Source organism: Megascapheus bottae, chromosome 15, assembly GCF_031878675.1.
Source record: "Megascapheus bottae isolate mThoBot1 chromosome 15, mThoBot2.hap1, whole genome shotgun sequence".
NCBI classification, from domain to species: Eukaryota; Metazoa; Chordata; class Mammalia; order Rodentia; family Geomyidae; genus Megascapheus; species Megascapheus bottae.
The window spans coordinates 38,671,178-38,699,072 of record NC_143523.1 but is presented as its reverse complement, the minus strand read 5'-3'; positions in this window follow the sequence as shown (position 1 = coordinate 38,699,072).

The following is a 27,895-nucleotide window of genomic DNA, read 5'->3' as shown; positions in this document are numbered from 1 at the left end:
TTAGACAAAATAGCTTAAGAAGAGATTAAGCTTGTGGATCATCTGGAAAGTCTGGTAGATCCAATTCCCAACAATGAAACATGTATACTTAGACATCTTTCAAAACAAGAGTAGTAAAGGAATGAAATAGAAAGATGCCAAGTTTTTTTTTTTGTAAAAAAGTATTATACTGCCCGTAAAATCAGAGCAAATAGAGTTCTCAAGGACTTAAGAGAACCCTCTTTTTTCTACTCTTCTTTGAGCTGAGGGGAGAGAGAGAGAGAGAGAGAGAGAGAGAGAGAGAGAGACAGACAGACAGACAGACAGACAGACAGACAGACACAGAGAAAGAGAGAGACAGTGAAATCACGTGTTACAATCTTCTCCTGAGATACAGTGAAGATGACACTGAAAAGGAAAGTTCCTGAAGGACCATGGGGAGATGTCTGGGGAGTTATTCACAGGGAGTTGAATGGAAGCCCAATCAAGGATGAGTTTCCTCACCTAGACAAGATCTGACTAAGTGAATTTCAAAATTCACTTAAAGCCTGTAACAGCTGCATGTGTCCCTGCTGTGTACAACAGAGCCACCATCCCTGATCTACTACAGGAGAATGGTTATATAAAGGGCAGATCTCGTCTGCTGTTGTTCCTGAAGCTTCAAATTAAGGATAGTCCAACCATACCTGATTGAGGCAGGTAGTCAGTACTGCAAGAAAGGAATTGAAAGCAACACAATTCCACCCACAGTAGTAAATTAACTGGAACATTTTCTGGAGAAAATTTTTCTATTCATACAGTTTTGATAGGAAGCCATTTCAAGACTTCTTCTCTTGGATTTTCCATTATCACAGGGACTGTTCTCAAGCCTTTATGATAGGCAAACTTGACATAGATTCAGCTTTCAGCAAGACAAATAGTACATATGATAGAAGACAGGTACATGTTAAATCAGGGAAGCTGGCATTAAGTAACGGATTTGTAATGCTGAGCTCCACTGCTCTGGCTTGTTTCTTCCATCTAACTACAAAATCAGTGAAAGCTTATCGTTGAAGGTTGAACACTTAAAGGCAATTTCCATTCTTATGCCACCAATACTGCATTTGTGGAAACTAAGGGGTCCTGGTGGCTGATTCAACATATACCAATTCCTCAGATTTTACTTTACACCCAAATAATGTGCCCTGTTGAATAGAGTATTGCAAACAAGGTGATTTAAAAATCACACTCAAGCTTTATTTACAATAAAAATTCAAAATAAAATAATGTTTTTCTTCAAGATGATGTTAAGGGTGTGACTCAGAAGCTGGAGTGTTGAAAAATGAAAAAAAGTTATCGAAGAGTCATTGGGATGTTGTACAAGCATGCCATAAATACAGGCTCAGATGGGGACAGCATATCCAGGAGTTAGCCATATTATTCCATGTATGATTATAATGTGAATATAGGAAGGTGAAATTCTTACAATTAGTAACTATTGGGAAGTGCAGTCTTTTTGTATTTCAATCATAGATACAAATAAAAACAAGGAAATACAAATCAATTAAGAATTTCCCCCATTCTTTATTTTCAATAAGCTGATCTGCTATGTAAGAATTTAGTGACAAATAAGCTTTGGAAAGATAAGTTATCTATTTGACTCTTACCTTAAACTATAAGGCAAAATAAATGGCTGAGATTATTTTTAAAGTTTTTAAAGTAATATATGCTTAAAACTTTGAAAAGTAAAATTGTTCTACATCAACAGGCTAAGTTCAAAAAGAAAAACATAATCAACAGATATAAGTATAAACATGTTAAAACTTTTCCTTGTCAGTGAGATTATAGAAACTGAAAATTGGAGTATAAAATAGAGAAGGTAATCTTAAAGTAAAATAAAATAGTAAATTTAAAAAGATAAATGAACACTCCAGCAACAAAACATAGTACATGAAAGATAATATTCACACATGCACCACATGCCAACATTAATTTTAATTGTGCTAATATGTACATATTTTTAAAATTTTAAGTGAAACTGATAAAAATGCAAATGGAATAGTTTATATAGACTGATGCCTCAAGCTAATACTCTCAGAGTCCGTAATTCAGAACCTATTAATAAATTGGTAGGACATCATCTGTGTTGATTTGGTGATAAAATTTAGCACAACTTAGAATTTCATATTCCCCTAGTTTAATCCAGCAGGAAACATCATTCCTATGTGTTACAGCCAATCCTATCAGGGCCATTGCCCTTTCTTCTCTTACTGCTATGTGAGTTCTACCTGCCTCCCCAACAATACTCTGCCTCCTACTCTTTTCTGGAAGGAATTGTGCCAAATTATGATGCTGACTGGGAATTCAACTCTCTGAGCTCTCTGTGTTCTCTGAGCACACTTCTCAGCCAAGGATTGACAGAAGTTAAGATTCCTCAACCTTAGTGGAAACAACTACAAGTTCAGTGCAGTGAAGACTTGGCTGAGTTACCCACACGAAACTATATGTTGACTTTCTCCCTTTCCCTTTCTCTTGTCCTTGGTGCTTGTCCTCTTGGTGTCTCCTGGATTACTCCCAAATAAACTGCTTCTGTTCTAGTGGAATGGTTAAGAGTGCAACTTCTAGAATGAGATACTATCTCAAGGTTTGCTTCCATCAGTAGCTCTTCTGATGACTTTAGGCAGATACTTAACTTCATTGTGTCACTTTCCTCACATGTACCATGAGGATGGAAATAGTATCTGACCGCATTGCTGTGATGATTAAATGAGATAATAGTTCCTATAAAGTGTTTAGCCTACTGTCTGACATACGGTAATAATCATTGTGGCATATTCATCATTTTGACATAAAATTTAAGGTACAAGTTTAAAAGACACATTGCATGATTGTTGCACACACATATATTCATAATACATTCACATACATGAATTCTCACATATACTTGTTTACAGAGTAGAAAAATATAAAAAATATTAACATAGTACCTTTCTAAATGCTAAGAGAATGGATATTTTGCATGCCTTTCTTTAGTTTTATAATTATTATTTTCATATTCTGATGGCAAAAGTTACTTGCAATAAATTTTGTGTATACCTTTAACTCAAGAAATTCCTTCACATAAAAGTAATGGCAGGTTTTGGTTGAAAGCAAGCTAATCTTTGTTGATGAAGTTGGGGGAAACACTGTCCCAAATCTTCATGAGAAAGGTTGAGTACCTTCAGTCAGGAAAAACTCCCCTAAGAATAATGGATTTGTATTATTGATGATGGATGAGTTTTGTTACTCATTAAACAGAATGTCTTATCAAAGAGCCATGCAAACACAAATACTGCCAAAGACTGTGCTTATTTAACTGTAGTAGTTGAGAGGTAAAACCATTGAGCATTTAGGAACTTTCCTTCTTTAAGCATCAAAATTGACCATAGAAGAATCTTAGAGCATGTCAAGGGAAAAGACACCATTGCCTCAAATTTTCCTTCTTCAGAATTTCTAATTCTGCCATTGGCAGTAAATCCAATGGCTATGTACCTTCACCCTTAACTGACGAAGCATGGATAGAAACAGCTCTGCTCTCTTCAGCAAATGGATCATGCTCTCTCCCACCACGTGCAGATGAATAAATATTCATCAATGGTTCTCATTGGAGGGAACTAAGCTACACTATTTTCCGTAAGGCTCTGACCTGAGATTTTGATAGCTTTCTGATATTCATCTACCTGAATAAAATAATTGAATTTGTATTGTCAGCTTCCATGTCTTCCAAGTACTCCAGAAACTACCAAAGATTAAGAGGATCAGATTTTTTTTGATTTATGATTTTAATCACTTTTATTAGTGACAGTTAATTAGAAATCTTCACAGTAAGGGTTCTGTTGAATCATATAATGAAAATTATGTAATTTCATATCATGAAAGCACCAAAGTCCTTTAGAAGTTAAGAGAAAAAGCATAAAAATATTTAAATGTATCACTACAAATGTCCTTGTGTGAATTCTGTGACTTTTTAAAGATTTAGAGCAAATTTCTTAGAATGTTTTGCCCACCAGAAAATTCTTTTCCTATTAAAATCACAGCCAACAAAGCTTTTGTAAAGAAAGCCATTCAAGTAAGCTGCTGAATGCATTTAGCTAGACAAGAGTTTCAGAAAAGTTTAGAGGCTAACTCTTAATTAAGAATGGGGCACATAGGCTGGGAGTTTGGCCTAGCAGTAGAGTGCTTGCCTACCACATACATAGGAAAAGCTGGAAATGTTACTGTGACTCAAGTGGTAGAGTGCTAACCTTGAAAAAGCCCAAGGACAGTGCTCAGGTCTGGAGTTCAAGTCCCAGGCCTGGCAAAATAAATAAACCACTGAGGCTTTAAAAAAAAAAATAGAGGGGCCGGGAGTTTGGTCTAGTGGTAGAGTGCTTGCCTAGCATGCACTAAGACCCGGTTCAATTCCTCGGTACCACATACATAGAAAAAAAATAGAATGGGATATATAAAATATAGTAAGTGTGATGACGAAACTAGAACTTTCAACCAAAAAGTGTAAGAGATGCTAAATCGACTACAAATGAATCACACGAACATACAAATCAACAACTTCTCTCTTAACTTCAACTACTACTGTCCTTAATATAGAAGTCCATGAAGGAATAGCTGCCCGAGTCTCTAGGTCTAAGATGATGGTGATTCTTTATGGAAACATAGATAATACAACAATCTGGAGTTGGTAGATGAAAGACAAAAATGAGCACATCTGTGCAATACTAATGAAAGACAGGAGAAGGAAGAAAGCTAAAATGAGTTGACGTTGTCACTTCTATGTGTAGGCTCTGCCTCAGTCTCAAGAAACTAGTACTTTTCTGTTTACTCAACATGGAACATTTGTTCAGTGTTGTAGAATGCCTGCTGTGATTTATGTATGTATACACCAGGAGCCTGGGATACCACCACCTTATGGACCATCAAAATTCCTTTCTCCTTATCTCACAGCAGGAGAGCTAAACATTCCACAATTAATTTAATTATAATTTAATTCTGTATTGTGAATGGGTAGGACAGGTACGTTGAGTGGGAGTCTAAAGAACCTTCCACAGCATAATGGATCACATCAGAAGGAAAATCATATGTACAATGGGTCATTAAAGAAAGAAAGAAATGAGGGAGGGAGAGGTGGGCAGGCAGGCAGGCTAACCAAAAAAGGAAAGGAAGAGAAAGGAAGAAAGGAAAGAAGAAAGAAGGAAAGAGAAAAAAAGGGATGAGACTGTGGTTTAGAAAATAATACAAAAATTATTGAGCTCAACTAAAGAAAGCTGAAGACAGTGTCAAAGGTTTAAGTTACTGGAACATACTTACTGAATAAAAATTTATACTCAAGTTTTCGTTAAAGCTTATTCTCTACAAAATACTTGTAAAAATAGGAACTTCAGTGTCTCACTGAGCTGAATTCATATGATATCTGTCTTTCATGCCCAATAGTTTAGGCAGCTCCATTATCTCCTGGAACTTTAAGTGTTTTCATTAGTGAATATAGAAGAAAATAAAGGCAAATGAGAAAAAAAAAAGAATTGACTGGACAGAGCTGGGTGCAGGGGTACATGGCTGTAATCAAAACTACAGGAGACATCTTTAATGAAAAAGTTCATAACATCCTATTTCAATGAATAGTAGTATGTGGCTTTTCATCCTTGCTTCACAGGAAAGGTTAATAAGAGGACCACAGTCAAGGCTGACCTGAGTGGAAAGTGAGACCCTAATTGAAAATTAAATAAAGCAAAAAACAGCTGGAGGAATGGCCCAAGTGAGAGCAACTCTTCAGCAAGCACAAAGTCCTTAAGTTCATACCTCAATAACTATGGCCAGCAGATGAGAGGGCTTTCACAAGGGACTGAAAACGGCAGAGAATACGACAGTTTAAAAATTCCTGTAACCTTTTGTCAGTAGACAAGACTTGCACATATCTGTTATTTATCTGTTAAATTACTTTATTCAGCATCTCCTTGTTAGTGACTGGGTGTTAAAGTTCAATGCTAAATCTATGGAAGTTGAAGAGGCATGTATTTTTCTGGCTGACAAGTGCTGACGTCTTTTGACTAATGAATGTATCTATATCCCTATGGACTCAGGTTTTGGTGAGGCCATGCACTGGGTTCGAGTGTCCCATCTTTTGGAAGGAAGATCTGTGAGTAGGTCATTAGGAGGAGGCATGGAATAGTTATCCAGGGCTGGGCAAATTCTGCTAAGAATCAATTCCACAGCGTCAGGAGTAGTGAAGAATGTCCTTTGTTCCTAGAAAGATAGCTTGAGGAAGTACTCCTGTGTTTTGCAAAGCTCAAAGCAACACTGGGCATTATATTTACAATGGGGAAAAGATCGTCATTATGACTTATTTACCATCTTTAAAGTTTCTAGTTGCTACTTAAAAACACTTCTAACCAACTCTCAATGCACCCGAGTTGATTATAGTTATTATTAAGCTGAAAGTTAAGAAATTGCTCACAAGAAATCTGCATCCTGTCATGTACCAAAGCTGCACATATTTGTTCAGGTCCTTTCTCTCAGAATGTAGATAAACATTTCCCCATGTCAGGGGGCTTTTCAATATTTCAATGGCCTAGTGGGAAGCCCTTTTGAACCCAGAGGGCAATTACTAAAACTTAAGGTAAGTGGGGAGGGGAACAGAAAACGTGATTGCCAGCCCAAACAAGTGAGGTCCAGGGGACGGCTTAAGTTGTGCATTAAGTATAATCTTTTGGCTTTGACAAGAAGGTGAGGTGACCAGTAATTAGCCATTCACGCAGAACCCTAAGCAGCATGACTTGGAATGGAAAGTGGGCGGCTGCCCAGCCCACAGCTTCTGGCATTTGAGAGCTTTGCAGGCAGGAACTCATCTTGAGCCTAATAAAATGATTTACTAGAGTGAAGTTGTTACTTTGTTTTTGAATGTGCACAATTGAGTTTGGCTTTTGTGATGGTGGTGGTGGTGGTTATTCTGGTAGGGCTGAGAAGGATGAGTGAGAACTGAAGCTAAGTGCCTCCAGAAGACAGGATTCACCCTTTGTAGCTACTCACTTAGCCAGGAGCTCACCTCTCCTCTCTTCTTCAGTTTATCCAGATGGGGGGGAGGGTCATATCTATCCCTTTTTGGCAGAGATGGAGACTGATCCCTTATAGCTATTAGCAAATCTCACCATCAACAAGGCATTCAACAACTGAAGGAAGTGTAAATCTCCAATTGCAAGTTCTTGTGGCCAGCAAATCATAAAATTGTTTTGATTTCCTTGCATCAAATTTAAATTTGGATGCAGAGATACCAGCCTACCAGGCTGACAGGAAGTATCACCCAGGCATGCTTGGCCTCCACCGATACCCCACATACCACAGCTCTTCTGCGAATACAGTGTAGACACATGGGGAGGGTCAATCCAGTATTTCGTCCTCTGTCTACACTGGTTAGTGCTGTGATGGCAGTGGTTCAGTTCCAGTCTCCCTGTTCACTTTAGGTGCTGCATTAAGTCCACATACAGGGTGCAGGAATCTCTGGTGAGATGAAGAGTCCCACTCCTCATATCTAGGCAACTTGGGGACACACTGAGCCCACGCATCTGAGGGGTGTAGTTTATAATTCTGGATCCATGCAAAAGAACCCCACTTCCCTTCCCTCAGGAGCCAGTTGTTGTCACCCTGTCCAGTCTGAGGAAGCAGATTTTTCTCCTTTTTGTTTAGGAGGAAGAAATACAAAGCTTTAGGAAAATGGTTTTATTTGTGGGAGTCAGCTCCCTGTTCGTTTTCACCAGGATTGCTGAGCGAAGAAGCCCTGGGGAGGTAAAGATGTAGTTAGGAATGTCTAAAATCCTTAGTAATCAAAAGGAGGAAAAGAGCTGGGTATGTCACCCATCTGTGTTCCCAGCACTCTGGAGGCTGAGTTGGAGGATCTTGAAATCGAAGTCAGTAAGACCTACATCTTGGGATCTGTCCTCCACTCTCCCTATATGAAGCCTCTATAACTTGTATGTTGAGTGTTTTTATTTGCTGAAAGGATTAAAAGAGAAAGATGTTTTATGCTGGGATTAAATTTTAATTTAATTTTTATGATTCTTCTCTTCTTGTGTGTTCTCCAGTTTCCCTATTTTGAGTTTATTTCTGTTAGTGATTTAGAATTGCTTGTGCCCTTGTGGAGGGATTATGAGCCTCTATTTGGGTGCAGGAAATAGTAGTACAGAGAAGCCTTCAATATAGTAGTACAGAGAAGCCTTCAAGGACAAAGGAGGCCTATAGACAAAAAGCTATAATTGTAAAGTGTGTGTGTGTACGTGTGTGTGTGTGTGTGTGTGTGTGTGTGTTTGCTTGTCATAGGTCTTAAATTCAGAGCCTGGGCATGTCCCTGAGCTTCTTTGCTTGAGGTTAGTATCCTACCACTTGAGCAACATCTCTACTTCCAGAGACTCCAGAAATTAGAGTCTCCTGGAAGTTCCACCTCTGAATTGTGATGGTCAGATCTCAGTCTCTGAGTAGCTGGGATTACAGGCATGAATTACTAGCATCCAGTTTGAGCTTTTTTCTTTAAATTTGGATCATTCCTATGATATCAAGGGTCATCTAATGGGCCATGACCCTCTTCTCATCACAGGCTTCACTGCTCCTGAATTTTTCTCATGTGTATTGTGCTTGCCTGGCCTGCATGAGCCCATCGCTGCCTCTGCATTTGTCTGGGCAAGGAGGCAAAGAATCCTACACACACCATCTTGTCCTTAGAATTTTCAATCTCCTGTGATTTTCACTTCTTTCCTCCAGGCTCAAGATCAGAATTTACATCTACTGCCCTGGTTAGCTTTATTATTTGTAACTCTCTTAAGGTTTAAAGAAATCTGCTTCCATTTTACCATTTTGTGTATCAATTCACACTCTTCACACTAGTCAATGGCTTCTACGACTTTGACAAAGGCTTCATGATTTCTCTTGGACTTGTTCTCAGCCTGCGTCTGTCCTGCTCACAGTATTAGAAGAACTATGGCCACTGTCACAACTTTTGACTCCATATCAAGTGAGATGGGGCTGGAGAGATCAATACAATCACAAACAAATCACTCAAATCTGGTGATATTTTGTTAAAAGGAACATCATATGTGAAAGAAGAGTATAACAAATAATAGGTGCTCCCTCTGCCACCAACTTCCCCCCACCAACGATTTCTGATACAGTGTCAGAAGGAGGGAAATATGAAGGCAAATGTTGCATACAAAAATTTCCACTGTCTTTCCAGTGGGGACCTGTGTGAAACGGTTATAACAATGAAAAGGCCCATTTCACCTGCCCAGGTAATGGCTCCACCTCCATCCCAGAGCCTTTGGGAACATCAATCATAGTTCACCAAACCCTTTCCAGCTCTGAAAAGGAGAAAAGGATATCACCACCACAAGTGCTAGCATGCAGAATGAGTACAGCATGACAAAACCAGAATAGTGCTACATTCATTGAAATAAAGAACTCAGATATGTTTTCCCAGGCAAGAGAAAGAAAGAGCACTAGTGGACCAACTACCACTAAGATCACTTTGCCTTTCATTCAGTTCAATATTAGTTGTCCCATATTTTTTTTTTACAAGTCCTGGGCTTGAACTCTGGGCCTGAACACTGTCCTTGGGCTTTCCTCAAGTGCTCTCCCATTTGAACCATAGCATCACTTCCAGCTTTTTCCACATATGTGGTACCAAGGAATCGAACTTGAGTCTTCTTGCATGCTAGGCAAGCACTCTACCAGTAGGCCAAACTCCTGGGCCCTGTCCCATATTTTTAAAGTCATATGCTTCTTTTACATTTCCCTAGACATCTTGAATGGTAAGTGTTAATCCGAGAGGTGTGCATTGCTGTGAACTCCCATCTGGGTGTAATTTTCCATAGTCAACCCTGATGATCTGCGTTTTTCTCCTTTAAGTTCCTCCTCCAAACCCACTACTGTGGATCTTGCCTTCACATTATGCCATTAAAAGCTCCAGCTGGAAGGAAGTGCCTCTGAATGGAATCCAAGAGAAGAAACAAAGAAGATGGGAACCAGATGCCATTTAAGTCATCTCTGTGAGTCATCCTTTTGCTCCTGGAATGTCTCTCTCCATTCAAGTCTTTCCCATTTGAAGCCCCTACACTGAACCCACCCCTCTGTCTGCAGATGCCATAGACATCCTGACTAGACCTATATGTATCTGGACCTGCTATACAGCAAATGTGGACATAGCATTACCAGTAACAGCTAAATGTTCCTTACTTTGGTTTTAATCCAACATAAGATAGTAATTTCCTTCATGGGTCATTTACCCACTTCTTCTTCTGGCTCTTTGTAAATAATCTCCACCCTTAGGATTCAAAATGAACTGTCCTGGTTTGATAAGATTGCATAGCTTAGAATTGTTAAGGATTCAAAATAATCAACAAAATAAACAGAAATAAAAACCCTCTAACTACAAGATGTTATGGTCAGTTGGTTTTCATGTTTCTGAAATGTAACTTCAATCAGTTTCTATGTGATAGATCATCTCATTCTCAAAGTTAAAGTTACTTATTTACTCAGCAAAACAAAGAAACCAACAAAAACCTAGCTAATCTGCAGAATACAACAACAACAAACACTAGAATAATGCCTTTTCTGCAGAAGCTTTGAGAAATGACTTCCAAAATTCTTCTAGATGAATAGTTAATTAAGCTGGTGGTAAAAAACCGAGATGATTGACAGAAAACAATGTTTTTTTTAGAAAATAATCCATGTGCCCACACATATATGCACATGTACTGAAGCACCCACAAATTGCGTAAAACACCAGATTAATCCCATGCACTTAACCCTATTCTCTTTCAAAATTCTACCGAATTACAGGCATAAAGAGACTAACTTCATAATCATGATGACAAAAAAATGGTACCATCAGCAGCAGAGATGTTGAGAACCTTCTGGAAGCCAGAGAGGACGTACATACTGTTGATGGGTGAAGTACAGTAGGAAAGATACATCCAGATCTTCCCAGAAGCCAAAGAAAAGGTGGAAACATTTTTTCCCAAAGAAGCCATGGACATCTCCGCATTGGCCATTACCAAATTCAGACCTCAGGATTGTAAAGGGGAGTCAAAAGGCAAATTGTTCAGTGAAGGTTGTCCAGAATGCCGCCTCACTGTATCTTGCTAATCCTTTCCATTCCCATGCATGCAGATGGACTGGCAAGAGGACTCAGAAACTCTTAACAGGTCTCCCCCAGATCTGTTCTATTAAGAAAAGGAAATCTAAGCTGTGTTGGAGGCTCAAACCTGCCTCCTTAGCTATTTAAGAAGGCTGAAGTTGGGAAGACTATGGTTTCAAGACCAAGTTAGGCCAAAAGTTTCACAAGACTCCTTCTCAACCCATAGCTGGGTGCTGTGGCATACAGCTGTTATCCCAAGGCACATGTGGGATTGGGATTGGGAGAATCTCTGTGCCAGGTAAAAATCGTCCCTGAGACTTCATCTCAACTGAACATTGTGTTGGATGCCTGTGACCCCAGCAACAAGGGGAAACCTGGAGAAAGTGAATTACAGTCTAGGAGGGCATGTATTGGTGGGGAGTGAGACCTTATTCCAAAAATGATTAGCAAAAAACCAGGGCTGGCGGCATGGCTCAGCAGTAGTGTGCCAACCTAGAAAGCATGAAACTCCAATTCAAATACAAAAACCGAAATGAAGTCTTCCCCTAGGAGAACTAAGGCTCCTTTAAATAACTATCGGCATCCCACAGTGAAACCCTTTGAATTTAGTGTTTTGTGGGGGGTAGGTTGGGCGGTTGGTGGGGGTAAGAAATCCATTTACCTGGTTCCCAAGCTCCCATTTCAATTGCCATGTCCCACACCTGTAGCCAGTCCCAGATTCAGGGCCATGTTCCCATAAGATTTGAATGTGGCCAGTGCTCTAGGGTGATTCTGTGGAGTCCTGTCTTTAAGAAGTGAGTAGGAGTGGTTAATACATGTTTCATGCACTGAGTTAGTAAGTAAAAGAAACTCATGCTTTGCCTCTACACACACCACTTGTCCTTCTGTCTACTATGAGATGAAGGAACTTGAGCCATCACTAGAAGCCAAACAAATGCCAGTACTACACTCTTGGATTTCTCAGTCTAGAACAATGAATAAAACTACGCCTCTTTCTTTATAAATTACCCAGTAGACATTCTTTTATAGCCATAAAAATTCACCCAGACAATGCTTCACTGAGGAAGCAAAGCTGCCCCCTGGTAGAGCTGCCCTACACAGCTGGCCTCTTTTGAGTGACAGTCAGACTCAGCACAAAAACGTTTCTGTCAATGACAGACCATGTATACAAGGCTGGTCCCATAAGATTGTAATAAATCGGAAAAATCCTGCTGCTTAGAGATGCCAAAGCCATCACCACGCATGACTGTGGTGGTGCAGTTGTAAACATAACTACTTTGCTGTCATTGTTGAAAATTAAGCCAGGAAATGCTATCTCTGTATGCACTAATTGAATGGAAGTTCAAATATATCATTCAAAATTGCACCCCAGGGATTTAAGAATACATGAAGTCCTGAAGGCAAACTGCAGGTGTTCAAATCCTAGCTCCTACACTTACAAGTGAAAGCAACTTAGACAAGTCACTGATCTTCCCTACCCACACACACTTTTCTCTAAAATGGTAAGAGAAAAATACTCAGGAAACTATCTTAGGGTGGTTGTGAGGTTCTTAGGCATACAGTAGATACACAACAATGATGAGCTTTTATTGTGTATTCTTCTGTAGGTTATTCTCCATTCTTCCCATTCACACATGACTTGAATATGTGAGATTTATATATCAGTGTTTACATATTTATGTAATGTTTAAGTATTTTACATATAATATATATACACATGTATATATACATTCTGCTCATGAGAATATAAATGCTCTCATTTTCTTTTTTTGTATATTCCTGTGTTGCCAAGTCTCTATACTATTTATTGTCTTTATGACCACAAAATATTGGTCTTTAAAAGCACCAAAGTATTTTTTATAATCTTTGAGAAGTTATACAAAGGGTTTTGATTCAACAGGTCAGTTTATAAGTGCAATGCATCTTGATTAATGAAGACACCAGCGTATTTTCAGATGAATAATGTGCTATATCTGAATCATTTGCTTTTGCTGATTTAGTCCATGGGGGCCCATTATATAACCCATGTGATTAGCTAATCAGGGCTTCGTGACCTCTTTCCTGGACTATTACAAAATCCTCCTGGCTGCCCCTGCCCCAGCCCTACCCAACCCAGCCTCTCAGCATTGTCTGACCAGTACTGTCAGAGTAAACCTTGTATGTTACATTTGTTCATGTCAACATGTTATTTCCTCATGTTTTACAAGTGTTCAGTTCAGGGCAGAACCCACCAAAGCCTCTCCATTATTAATTTGCCTACACTTTAGTTTTCTAATACCTACTAGTGTACAAAGTTTCTGCTTAGAGGATATAAGGGAGAACATTCTTCTACTTCTCTTCGTTTTCAACAGAGAATCCCATCTATTCTGGAAGACCTATTTCCCGCTGCCTGTGTCCCAAAGCTAAACTCAGAACTCTCACTCTCACCAGTACATCTATCTCTGAGCCTGTTTCAGTGAGGAGCAATTATGTGGTTGCATTCCTGACTCACCTTCAATTATGGCCTCCTTGAGAATGAAGCACGTTTGTCTTTCTATGTCTAGCCTAGAAACTGACCCCAAAGAGTCCTCACTGCGTGACTGTTACACAAACAGACTCAAGAAAAAATTATTTTAAAATAACTTTTATAGTCATAGTTCAAAAATACTGCAGAAAAATGAGAATATTTAAATAAGTCAAAAGCAGAAAATGTGAAGCACACAAAATGCCATCTCTCACTGTTTTAATGTGATACACTAGAAGTTCTCAAGTATGTTGCTCTATGGTATCTCTAGTATTTCATTACTTTTCTTTTTAGTAATTCAGAACAAAATTATATTTATTATGTAGTTGAGTCCAAACAACTTAATAATAGTATAATTTCCAAAGTCCAAAGTATTATTATGCTTTTCTAGAATTTTTAGAATGTTTGGGGCAAAAGAACTATGAATATGGCAATAATCCAGGATACATTGGCACATAGTTTGAGAACCATTAGTCCAGACTTTTAAAAACAATCTTGTAAACGAAAATGTATTATAAATATTGTGCAGATAACTTCTTTTATATTTAACAATGTGTAGTAACTTTCCTTATTGGCAGCTGCTTATTTAACAACAGCTAACATTTTATGAGCACTCTTTATGAGAAAATTATAATATTCCACTATTATCTTCCTGAAGAAACACAGGCTCTGAGAATTTAGGCGTGTTTACCAGTCTCACAGTTAGTAGGTGTTACCGTTTGAACTGTGAGTTCAAGAAATCAGAATCTAGAATTCCTGCTCTCGAAAACTTCACTTTAATGTTGCTAACATTCACCACAACCTTATAATTAGGACCTTCTATTGTAAACATATATAGTAATTTATTTAACAAAATCTACAATTAAATCCTTTTCAAATTTTACTATTCCCAATAACCTTGAAATGATTGTGTTTCTAGATACATGCTTTCATGTTTATTTTCTGTTTTCTTTTTTCTGTCTTTTTTCTTTTGTGGGTCATGGGGCTTGAGCTCAGCCTGGGGACAGCCCTGAGCTCTTCAGCTCAAGGCTACCACCCTGCACTTGAGCCAAGCCCCACTTCTGGAGATGAGATGGAGATAAGAGTCTCAGGACTTTGTGTGCCTGGGCTGGCTTTGAACCTTGATCCTCAGATTTTAGCCTCTTGAGTAGCTAGGATTATAAGCATGAGCCACTGCACCCAGATTTATGTTTATTTTCTTGGGAGGACATTACTAGAAAGATAATTTCTTTGAGCGCAAACTCCAAGATTTTTTAAGTGCATATTATCTAGTTATTCTAGAGAGTTCAGATATTTTTTTCTCACTCCTTTTAAACCTATCATCATAAATGTCCAGTATTTTCATTAGTAATGAGTAAATCAAGGAAAAATACTGATGCTTTTTGTTACGTTGGCTTATACTGTTTTATGTTTAATGTGGATTTGTATTTTTAATAGTCAGAATTACTTTAGAAGAGCAAATCAAGGCTTTAGAAGCAAGTGAAGGCTGAGATGGCTGGAAAAGCCCTTTGCTACATTCATCTAGTTCTATTTTTATTTGACTTCAGATAGCTTATAATGCAAGTCCTTAGTTGCTTTAACAATGGGAAGTGACAGAAGTACAGTCTACACTAGCCATTGTTTCTGCATTTTAGTCCTCCTAAGACTATAAAATAGTTGCTCATTTTAGAAATAATTCCACAACAAAGATGGATCTATGGGACAGTGGAGATGAGATGACCGTAGATTAGGATTCAGAGGACCATGGACCCAGTTCTGTCTCAAAGGTTTAACAGCTTTCAGTTTCTACTTGTCTACTAAAATCTCCAGTTCTTTCAGTCACAGAAATGACTGGATGATATGAAGGATTCCCAGCCTGGAATGGATCCAACCATGCGATCCATTGCAATTTTATATTTTCCTTCTTTAAAATCCGGGCCCAAGCTTTCTTCCACTCCAAACAATGTCGACATGTTAAGCACATTCCAGTTTCTTTTGTTTTGCACAGAGAGAAGCATTATTCCAGAAAGATGTACAATAATTTCATGCAGTTCCAGGCCTCCTAGCATACTCCTCTGGAGACCAGTTGAAAGGAAATCTCTTTAATTTTTTTTTGAAACTTGGCTAATGCAAGAGCCTAGGGAACAAACCAGTGCTTAAATAAACATAAAATGTGAAATCATTATTTTAAGGATGGTTAATTTTTCTACATCTATCAGCATTTTCCTCTTAAAGGTGTCCTTGACTCCTACTACAGACTGCCTTGTACATAGCTAGCCATTACTGAGGGTGCTGATATGATTTTGAACCCCAAGATAGGCTCATTAACACAGTATTATCACCACCCACCCCCCATCCTGAAGGAAATACCCAGCTATCTTAAACAACTTCTTCATTCTTTCATCTCTGAATTGTTTTGACATTGAGACAAGCAATTAGATAATAGAGAGATATTTTATCTCTCTATTATCTATTAGAAAATCTCAGCCAAATCCCCAGTCAAACTTTGGACTCATTATAACTTCTCTAAACCTCATGTTCTACCTTGTCAAATAGGCACAGTTCAAGGCAAGCCTCTTCTCCTACCTACCTGACAGGTCTATTAATGAATTCATATGAACAAACCTCAGGGTTAAAGGCAGATGTTGTTTGTATTATTGAATAATCATCCTTGATCCAGAATAAAGAGAAAATTTCCTGCTCCATTACTTCATGACAATCCTGTAGTATGGAATGTGGGCCGTTGGGACTGGTGTCCCAGTTGGGAGAAGGCTCAATCTCAGCTGGGTGAATGGTGAGCTGTCCCTGCAAGTTTCTATCCCGCACAGGTGAAGCGCTTGTGGAAACAATGATGGCTATTGTTCCGCTGGGTGGGACCAGAAAGTAAGCACTGGTGAACCCCAGCCAAGCCCCTGAGTGGCAAGCAAGAAAAGCTCTTTCTCCTAAGATCTGATTTTCCGATTGTGAAGTATCAAGCAACTAAGCTGAAAAGGCCGTGGTACCTAAGTCAAAACTCTCAAATCAACTCTCAAGAGGCAGGCTCTAATGCCACAGCGGGGTCACAGCACCTGGAGGCTGGATCCTCTGCCCTCGTTTCTACATCTCTGCTGCCACCAGCCCTGACCCTCACCCTCCACTGAACAAGTTGTACCACAGGAAGATGAAGAGCCAAGCTTTATCTTGCTGCCAAGCAGTGAGGACCCTTGAGGCCAAATTAGACAAGCTATTAACTAGCAGCTCAAATTGGGCAACTTGAGCAAAGAAACAAGCACAGGCGGAAACCATAACAGAGCAAGGGCAAAAATTACAATATGATGGAAAAGGTAGCGACCACACCATCAGGGAAAAAAAAAAGAGCTTTAAGAGTCAAATCGAGTGAAATAGAAGGAAGAGGGATCACAGGAAAAAGAGATAACCAAATCTCAATGCACAATTCAAATATAGAAGAGTGCCCACAGCTTACCCTGCCTTACTCTGTAGATGTTTCTCTGAGTGCATACCTCTTCTAAGGCAAGTGTAGAGATCTCCAGGCCATGTGAAACTGTTCCCAGTTGAATTTGAGAAATAAATGAATATACATATTGGTTAGTTTTCAACCCTAGTTTTCTTCAAATAGCCACATTTCTGTAACGATTTCTTACCTTGATTTCACATGATGATTATAGGATCATGAATTTTATATCAGAGACTGTGTACATACTTTCTAAAGGAGACATGTTTGGACATTAATTCCATTTACCAAGAAAAAATATCCAGAAAATGTTCATGTAAGCACAAATCACACAATTCAAAATTATTCTTCAAAGACTGGCTTCTTTAAGTCATATTTACTTGTCATCTGTTACTAGGATTTGTGTTCATTTGTTTTGCTTATCTTGTTGGTTTTTTTCCCCCATTTTTCTAACTCATTTAGATACATGATTGGGAGACTGAGGCAGAAAGATTGCAAATTTGAGTCTATCTTGTGCTACATAACAAGACTCAAAATAAGAACTAAGAGAAATAAAGGAAAGAAGAAAGAATCAAAGACAAGGAAGGAAGGAAGGAAGGAAGGAGGGAGGGAGGGAGGGAGGGAGGGAGGGAGAGAGTGAGGAAAGATTGAGGGAACAAAGGAAAGGAAAGAAAAAAGAAAGTAGAAGAAAAACAGAAAAGCAAAGAAAAATCAAGAATATATAAAAATTAGGACTTTGAAAGAGGAGCTAGAGATTAAAGAGAAAACTTAAGAAATTAACTGAAGTACAGAAAATATAATAGAGTAGAAGGAAGCAAATAATAGCAATGCACTCATCCCACAGCTTTTTAAAAACTCTTATCATTTGGTATCCTCATTTGAGATTTTAAAACTTTTCTCAAGAAGTGAAAGAAAGGTAGAGACTCAACAAAGTAAGTGCCCAGCTTAATAAAGTAAATATCCTTGCAACCACAACTGGGCCAGGAAACAAAACCATTCTTCTGACTTTTCTACAAATCAGCAAAGCAGAACCTGGTTTTTCACTGAGATAAAGACAGACAAAAGAAATCAATTCTGACCATTTATACTAAAATAACACTACTAATAAATAGAATAAATAGATTCATATGCAAAATCTACAATCCAAAATAGTAGAATTTTCTCTTGGGCAATAAAAGACTTCCTCTACTCCCCCTCTAATGATTGAGAACCTTCCTTTCCCTCTCACACGTGGACTCAACATTTTCCAAACTGGATTCATTTTGGCATTGTGCAACCAATTACACTCCCAATTGCAAGATTACACTGCATGTTTCTGCAATTATTTAACTAAAGCAAAAAAATTAACTGGGTAGTGTTCAATATTGGGGAACAGAATTACGAAGTGCATGAAGGTTCTACTCCCATCAGTAACTTCATTTTGGTGTCAAAGTTTCATATGTTGCATTTTTGTTTTTCTTGAAGATCTGTGTTGAACATAGCTCATGGTGTAAAATTGTTCCTTATTCCATACAAATGATAGATCTTCTGCTAGCGCCCAGATAAGATTACCTCCCTGATTTTATGTATCTATAATCTCTCAGATTGCAAAGAAACTTTGAGCCCTCTTAACCTCTCCTCACTTGGTCTTTCTTGACAACTTGCAGCAGATAAATAGTACATTATGTACAATGGACACTTGATGTACTGGAGCTCTCTGAAGTACATTGAAAATATGTGGAATTAACACACTGAAACCCTGAATATAACTTGTACATGCTAAATTCTTGCCACAAGAACAAGAAAAATGACTCAAAATTGTTTAGGCAAATAGGGGAAGTTAGAGGTTCATGTAACTGAACTGAAAAGAAAAAAAGAAAAGAAGAAGTGACTACAACACTTTCATATTAATTTTTAAGTCGTAGTCTCTACTTCCTCATTGCTTCAGCTACTTTCTTTTCCCCAGCTGGCGTAGAGAATCCAAAGATGGAATCATAATTTTACTTCACTTTGGGCTCCCCTCCTTTTATGGGAGGTATCAGTTCTGGGGCTTGAAGTCAGATCTGAGTATTGTCCCTGGAATTTTGCTCAAGGTTAGTACTCTACTACTTGAGCCAGAGTTCCACTTCTGGTATTTTTTGGGGTGCTCCCCTGAAATTAAAAGACTCATGGACTTTCCTGTGGAGGCTGCATTCACACTGCCATCCTCAGGGTTCAACCTCCTGAGTAGCTAGGATTACAGACATGAGCTACCAGCTCCTGGCTTGGGCTCACATTTTTTTTCATGTTTTTTTATTGTAGGTAATAGAAGGGTTACATTATATTCACCAGATAAAAGGTGCATTACTTCACAAACATCGATACCCTTTCTCATGTCTTGGTCCCCATTTCCTTCCCCCCACCCTTGCCCCTCATCTTGTTTTCCTCCTTTCCCTATCCGATTTCAAATAACCAAATACGCATATATACAATATGTCAGATAACAAGGTAAAATACTGTAACAATATGAGATAACTAAGGGGCAGCAAAAGAGATGAGAGATAACATAGTACATTAAGAACAATAATCACTCCTTACATGGCTTTTTTTCTATCCTGGAGGTCCTTTCATTTAGTGTCATACTATATGTTCTTATGTATCTAGGTTTTGCTCTATTGTAAATCTCTGCTCAGAGAGCCCAAGGTTTCTTGGGCTCACATTTTTTTAGCCTCCTTTTCTTAATGAAAGATGAGCTGTCTCTCTATTCCTGATGTGTACAATGGCTAAAACTCTGTAAATGTACACTAACAATACAGGCATTTGGTAGTATATAATTTTTGTAATGTAAAAAGTCTACTGGAAACAAGTACTGAATCCTACATAATAAATGCAAGCTGAAATGTTTATCAAGAATTCTACTAATGTCTACAAATCTACTTTTAAATGTACCTAAACTAATTTGAAATAATAGCTGGACATATGGATATACCAGATAAAGCAAATGTCATTGAATTTTAACAACTAATGGTAGAACATAGGCAAATGAGTGTTCACTATTAAGTTCTTTCAATTTTGCTGTGTGCTTAAAATTTTTTTTCACAAAAATGTATTGGGGTTGGATAATTAATCTGAAAAACTTAGTCTGAATCCCTACTCCACCCTGACCCAATGTGAAGAGTGACACATTAACTACTCAACTGTGGTCAACTGCTTGCTTTCCAATATCTAGTGTGCTGCTGGGGTTGGTGGTACTAGCTTGTCATCCTAACTATTTAAGAGGCAGAGATCAAAGAATTTTTGTTGGATGCCGGACCTGGGGGAAGTTTGAGAGACTCTACCTCATCTAATGGTTGGGCTTGTCGATATGTGTCTGTTACCCAAGCAAAGGTAGAAGCAAATGTAGGATGGGAATCCAAGTCAGCGAGGCCTAAAACAAGACCCTACCTCAAAATAACTAACATAGAAAAGTCTGGGGGCTGCACACAGGTGCTCATACCTGTATTCCTAGCTACTGGGGAGGCTGAGATCTGAGGATTGTGGATCAATGCCAGCCTGGGCAAAAATTTAAAAAAGATCCCTGTTTGACTCATCTCTAATCAACCACTGAACAGACGGAGCCGTGGCTAAAAGCCCTAGTCTTGAGCAAAAGAGCTCAGGGAAAACACCAGGGCCCTAAATTCAAGCCCCACAACTGACAAAAAGAAAGAAAAAGGGAGAGGGATGGTTAGGGGCATAGTTGAAGTGATAGAACTCACCTGTCAATCCAGTGAAAGACTTTGAGTTCAATCCCCAATACCATACGTGTATGTCTATATGTATTGTGAGCAGGAAAATACTATTACATACCACTTGTTCAGAGCATATTAGTATAGGAAGTGAAAAAAATTAAAAACTCACGGGAAAGTGGTCACTCCCAAGAAATCAGTAAAGCACCAGGTAAGCTCCTTAGCATATTGACAGACAGCCATCCAATGTGACTGCCCAACAGTCTTCAGAACAGTAGGGTGAATGCTACATCATGGAGTCTTTGCACTATGGTATTCACAAAGTAATACTAGCAATAGAGTCTAAGAGTCTTCATAGCTGACGATTTTAAAGTATGTGCCACAACTCCTATGGCATGTATTTAAAGGTCAGCTAGCCTAGCAAAATAAGCAGAAAATACCAGAATGTGAGCAGTCATAGAGTACAGGCATATTTATTTAAGGATAGGTGGGCTAGATTTCAATCATTTGTTAAATACTGGCTTGAGAGTGAATTAGTTTATGTCATTTAGCATGTAGCACCTGTTAAATCCAGATTCTACACTTAAAAATACATTTTTTAAACATTGGTTCTTAAATTGAGGTCTGCAGATTTTGGCTAGGGTAGGTTCGACTGTTATCTTATTTTAAATTAGTTCATTTAGGCTAGGCCAAGTTAGCCCAAAGAGGCTAGTCTTTTCCTCCTAATGTATATATTTACATAGTAAACGATTAAAAGGTCTCTCTCTTCTTAAGTCCTCCTGCCCATCACTGTCCAACTCTTTGAGATTTGATTTTATCAGGAATTTTAATAGTCAGCATTTGGAGGTAATACACCCCTGTCTAGAAAATTCAAAACACATTTGTGTGTTTTTGAAATGAACATGAGGCCAGGTTTACTAAATGAAGCCGTGTGTCGTCAGCTTGGCTGAGAGTTGACATACATAAGCCAAGGCCATCTCGGCCTTCTGTCCTCTCCTATTTGATTTAGGAACATCCTCAGTGGGCCTCTATTCTTTCTTTCACTGTCACCTCCCACACATCAAAAGCACTAATGGGCTCAGTTCCTGGCCAGAGCAGGCAAAGGACAATTTCCAATCCAGCCAGCTCTTCCACCCAGGCTGGTACCAAAGCCCAGAACTATTAGAAAAAAGATTCAGCTACACAGACTTTTTAATTAATTTCCCCACCCATTAATTTCTATAAGATCTATAGTAGTCATTTCCAGATTTCCATTATTACAGTTTTCTGAAACATTTGCTGTTTCCTTCTACTTGGCATGCCAAAATTATGTAGATATATTTAAGTAGCAAGATTGATAACTTTCATAGTCATATTATACCTCAGCCATGATGATGCTCTCTTCAGATATAATAAATAGATCATTTTATCCTCCCAATAATTTAGTAATGTGGTTCCTACTATTCCTTTTTCCAGATCAACAATGACAGACCATGCAGAAGTTAAGCAATATGCTTTCAGACATGTGACTAGGAGATAATATGACTGAGCCCAATCCAAACACTATGTTGGCAATTAATTAGCCTTTGAGCAGTCAGCCTCATACTGTGCTATGAGGAGGTTAAGTGTCTTCCCAAGATCAGAAGCAGGCGAGAACTAAATATCTGAGTTCGCTACTTGAAGTTCTGGGTTCTTTTCTAATATGGTGCCAACAGAAGTGTGAGATTCATGAGAAACTTTATGCACAGAGCTTTCCTGCTCTGTATTCATAGAATTTAGGTAAAGGTCATAAATGATGTCTGAGTTGGAACTATTAAAAAAGGAAGACAAGAGCGAGGATTCAATATTTGCGTACCCAATGCTATGGACATAGTATTGGAAATATAAACATAACTACATAGACATAAAAATCTATGATTCTATAGATATAATGTTTTATTATTACATAGATTAATATGTATCTATGACATACAAACCCTCAGCCTAATTTTAATTATGTTCTAAAATCTAAGTTTAATTACGTTCTAAAATCTAAGTGCCAGTGATTGTATATAGAGATTTCCTTCTTGAATACTTGTTTGTTAAATGTGTCATTTTAAATATGATGTAAAAACCAATGTTAATAAATTCTTTAATTAAGAAAAGGAAGACAAGATTTGCCCAGATAAGTCAACCCCAATCATTAATAATATCATATGAGGTAGGTACTAGAGTCTGTACATTGTACACAAAAGATTCTGGATCTCTCTGTCCCACTACAGTTATTTATATAAGTGGAGTCCCTTCAGTGGTGTGACTAAGGCTAATGAACAGAAAACAATGAGAATAGCAAAACAAAATCAGATCTCTGTCAATGATTTTTATTATAAATCTTACATATACGATTTTATTTTATGATGAAATGTTTCAAAGCTATACAAAAATAAAGAATGGATATAACAAATTCCTCATACTCAGCAACTAACAGTTGGCATTTTGACATTCTTTCATGGATTGTTTTGCAAGTTGCAATTGAGGAGTTTCATCCCAGTAAAGTATCATTTAGAAAAGGTTGAGTCTCAAACTTTATATCTTCTTCAAAGCTTACCAGTAATCCTTATGAGTTTCCAGGTTGGAACTATTTTCTCTCTCTAGTCCTGGAAGTAAAGACTGTGTCTGCCTGAAGGGCTTAGGAGTCTACATTGGCCTATATCTTTCCCTTCAGTCTCCCACCATAGTTGCTCCTTGATTCAACACAACTGGAAGGCAAGGGGGCAAGCCTACACATCTATCTGTAGGGATAACCCTCCCAAGACACAGAATGGAACAGAGAATGCATCTGAGGAACGGAACAAGTTGGGAATCTGCCAAGCCACATTCAATCCTTTCAAACAATGAAGTGAGAAGGGTTCATCACCTCTTCTTGGAGCCAGGTTGATGATTCTCAGTGCTAGAAGGAACCAAGTGTAAGAGTGGAGAGCTCTCCTAATCATCAGTAATACTGATCAAAACCTTTGTCATCCAGTATGCGGTGGTAAAACAGATGTAGCATAGTTGTGCTTTCAGAGTCAAGCTATACTCTACGGGGGCCAAAGTTCGAGGACTGTAATTACTACTTATTTAAACTGTCACAGTGGAGAAGCCTGGCTTAATTTTTTTTAAGATAATGTTATTTTCTGGTCACAGGGACATTAGTTCTCAGTGAAATGCAGTTAAAGGTGATTACATTCTTATTGCCATTTAGTCTCAATTTACTAACTAAAAGGACAATGTAGGGGTTCTGGTCACAGAGATTTTTATGGAGCCCATTTTTCCCCTTGAAATCTTGAACTCTATCATTTGCAAGTTGTTTAAAAGCTAGTATTTCATGTTTCAAAGCTACAATGGCATTTATTTGCTGGTTAAAGAGCTGGAAAAGAAAAACAACTCCCCAGGCTGAAGTTCATGTTTTTAACTCCAACTCCTCAAGGGTCATATCTATGTGCACACTTGCACCTGTAGGCTCTGGAATCATACTCTGCAATGTAACTCCATACATTTAAGGAACTGTGTTTAGAGACTCTAAACACAAAGGCAGAAGAGCCCAGGAGATAGGTGCTGTTTAGAGCAGTCTCCTTTGAAAGGGTCCATGAGCAAATGGCATCATATCCAAATGGAAGAATGATCAGAATGACAATAGACATTGAAGAGAGAATCCCATTGTCCTTTCCAAAACTCAGAATGAATGGAATGGTTAGTCATAGGTGTTAAAAGGTCAGAACTAGAAATAGTCTCATAGGAAGACTATGGATAATAAAAGTTAGTGATGGACTCATTCACAGCTCTAGTGCCTAATTCAGCCCTTGGCATAGGATACATGAGATTTTTGTCAAGGCAATGGTGATCACTGACCTGGGTATCGAAGGTGACATTTGCTGATATCAAACTAGAGGTCCACCTGTTGTCATTGACTCAGAGCCCAAGAATCCAAAATTTAAAGTCTTAAGGAGCAGTGTTGGGGAAGGGATGGGGGGAGGTTAACAGGGCATATTCATGTACCCAAAAGAAAATTGTTCTGTTTCTGGGATGAATTTGCTCTAATGTTAATGTTGCTCCTTTGGGCCAGCCTATGTATGATCAGAGCTGGAGGGAAAAGAAGACATAAGGTCACTCTCTTATTATAGAGGTCATTCTCTCTCCTCACTCTGGGGACAACTAGGAGTAGAAGATAAATCTGCAGTATGGGAGAATAAAGGCAACCTCTCAGATTATAGAAACAAGAAGTCAGTAGAGGGGAGAGATCCCTCGAGAATACATCTGAGTATTTAGCACTTGATGGAAGACTCAAGATTGGAGTGTATTACAGCTGGGACTGTGAGTCAGCTTTCCTGAGGCAAGGGTGTTTCAGAGAGGAACACACACACACACACACACACACACACACACACACACACAGTGTAGTGTTTGATATTTATGCAAGCAAACTTCTAAAGTGAAGAAGAAAATGAACTCCCTGTATAATGTGTGCTTGAATATCACCCCCTCCCAGTTCCCTCCCCAGCTCCATCCACCACTAAGTGAACACTTTTAAAATATCCTCTTGATTTTGCATATGGTTTAATTAAAGAATATAATCTGATTGCTCATCTGTACTATAGCTGTGAGTCAATGTGTGGAATTTACATGCTGGCTTGGGTTTATCTTGGAGTATTCAATTTTAACAGGGAAAATTTCCTTTTTTTTCTTTCTGCTTGAGGTCCTGGCTCTTTAAATTCTACCCTTATTGGCAGGCTGTTGTCATGGAGAAAAATAACTTTAAGTAGTTCTTTGGAAAGCTTTGAGATGCTATTCTTTGCTATTTAAAGATCCCCCAGTAAAGCATAAAAGTACACTCTGCTTCCATATAAGGTTCTGCCAATCCAAGGGGCATGGTTCTGTGTGCATCACAGTATAAGACAGGTCCTGAACATCTGGAGATCACAGATACTAAGCATGTCTATCCAGCCTGGGAAAGCAAAACGATGACAAAAATCAAGACTGCTTATCTGAAATATTTAGTCTACTAGGGTACCTCACCATTATGAGTAGAAACAAGACCAGCCAAATTTTGTCACCTATTTTGCTTCTCCCCTGAAGTATTTGTTCTATATGTCCTTGAGCTCAATTTACATAATCCATTTACCCACCACTTTCTAGTCAAGTATTCAGAATCCAATATTTTTTTCCAAATCCAATTCACAAGCATATACTATACACATAAAACATATTTATTTCATGACTGGAGTGTAGAGGAGATACTGAAATATAGAACAATGTCCTGAGAGAGTTTGATTTGAGATCTAGGTCAACACAGACAAAGCAGAGTGATTCCTAACTTTAGACTTATTTGCATTTAGGCTTACTATGGAGTTATTTAAAAATGCATATTCCCAAGTGTTTTCACTTTACTAACCTAATGGGTAGGTCTCCAAATCTCAACTTTTCTCATTTCTGAAGTAGGGAGATAGATGGTCTAGATGGCTTCTGATAATCTCCTTTCTCTAACACACCATGACTTTATCATTTAAAGTAATGGTATGTATGGTCTGCATAATTTTAACCTGTCTAGTTAGCTCCTTTGTATATGTATACACCAGGGAACAGAGTAGAACTCACTTCATTGAATCCTTTTGGCATGGTAGATAAAGTACATAATAACTGCTTACTAAGCATCCTGAGCAGTGTTCTTCATATTAATGGAGAAAAGAATAAGAAATTCCAGCTGCAGCAACAGCTCTCACACCGGTGGAGATTGCTTGCAAGGAACAATGTAGCTCTGTTGAGAAGAGGTAAATCAAAAGTCTATATTAGATTATCTAGTTCAATGTGTAGAATGTTGGCAAAAAGGCATCTTTTCTCCTCCAATCAAACACATCATTTTCTGATAGCACACAGGGCTTTCTCTCTTCCTGTACAGAGATTCCCAAACAGTGTCTCCCAACACAGTTGGTCTGGTTTTTGCCAGAGTGGATACACACAGCATATCCTGACTTCAGCAGAAGTCTTTAAAGGAAGTTTGACTGAGGCTAGCATGGGGTGAATCAACTTTCCACTTATGTCTGAAGAGGTCTGTCAACTACTTGGCACTGCCAAGCTAAAATTACAGGAGGAAACGGTACTACAGCCCGTGTTGTTCACTATAGTTATATTCCATCTCTGTAGAAATGAGCTCATTGTTCAGTGAACTTTGATCAGAATTTAGCTCTGCTGAGGTTCTAGGGAGAAGTGTATGAAGAAATTATCCTAGACACATAGCAAGAGATATTCGAGGGGATGAGAGCCTAGAAGTCTTTTACTTATTGTCAAAGTTCACAAGTATTTTAAAAGAAATCTTATTCTTTTTTTAACTTTATATTTGAGTCTAAGAAAATTATTTAATCTGCCTTCTAGGTTATCAAAGATAATGGGCTGCTTATTTGAATTATTTTGCTTCATCAGAGAAGTATGTTTTAAAGGCATCACTTTGGAGACAGAATCATTTTATTCATACAATTTTTTTGTCAGTCCTGAGCCTTGAGTTCAGGGCCTGGCAATGTCCTTGGGCTTTCTCAAGGCTAGAGCTCTACCAGTTGAGCCACAGCACCATTTCTTGCGTTTTTCTATGTATTTGGTACCGAGGAATCGAACCCAGGTCTTTGTGCATGCTAAGCAAGCACTCTACCAGTAGGCCAAACTCCCGGCCCCTTTATTCATACTATTTTTTAATGAACAGTTAATGCACACACATGGAGAACTGGTTGGACTTCGAGGCAGTGATTTACAAGTGAATAAAATTAGGGATTCCTGATCTTCCTTTCAGAGCTTTTGCTTCTGCAGTTTTGGAGTAAGGCCCAGGATCTGAGTTTAGCAAAGCTCCATCTGATTCTGAATGATCACACTACATTTTTAGGAAACTTAATATGGTGATGCAAAGATGAATGAGGCAATTTTCCAGCTACAATGATCTAAGTCATATTCGTTAAGAGCTCAAGGAGGTATTTTCCTTCTTCCAACTTCCTTCTTTTCTCCCTCCCACTTGTTCACCATCTGTATGCACTCTATACAAGGCTAGTGCTGGCACCAGTAGGCAGGAAGATGAGAGACATCTACCCTCCAAAATCTCATGTGTGTGTGCGCGCGCACGCACATGCATATGCATGTGTGCACAATTTGCTGATGTTACCAATTGCATAGCGAAGAAATTGTAAGTTACC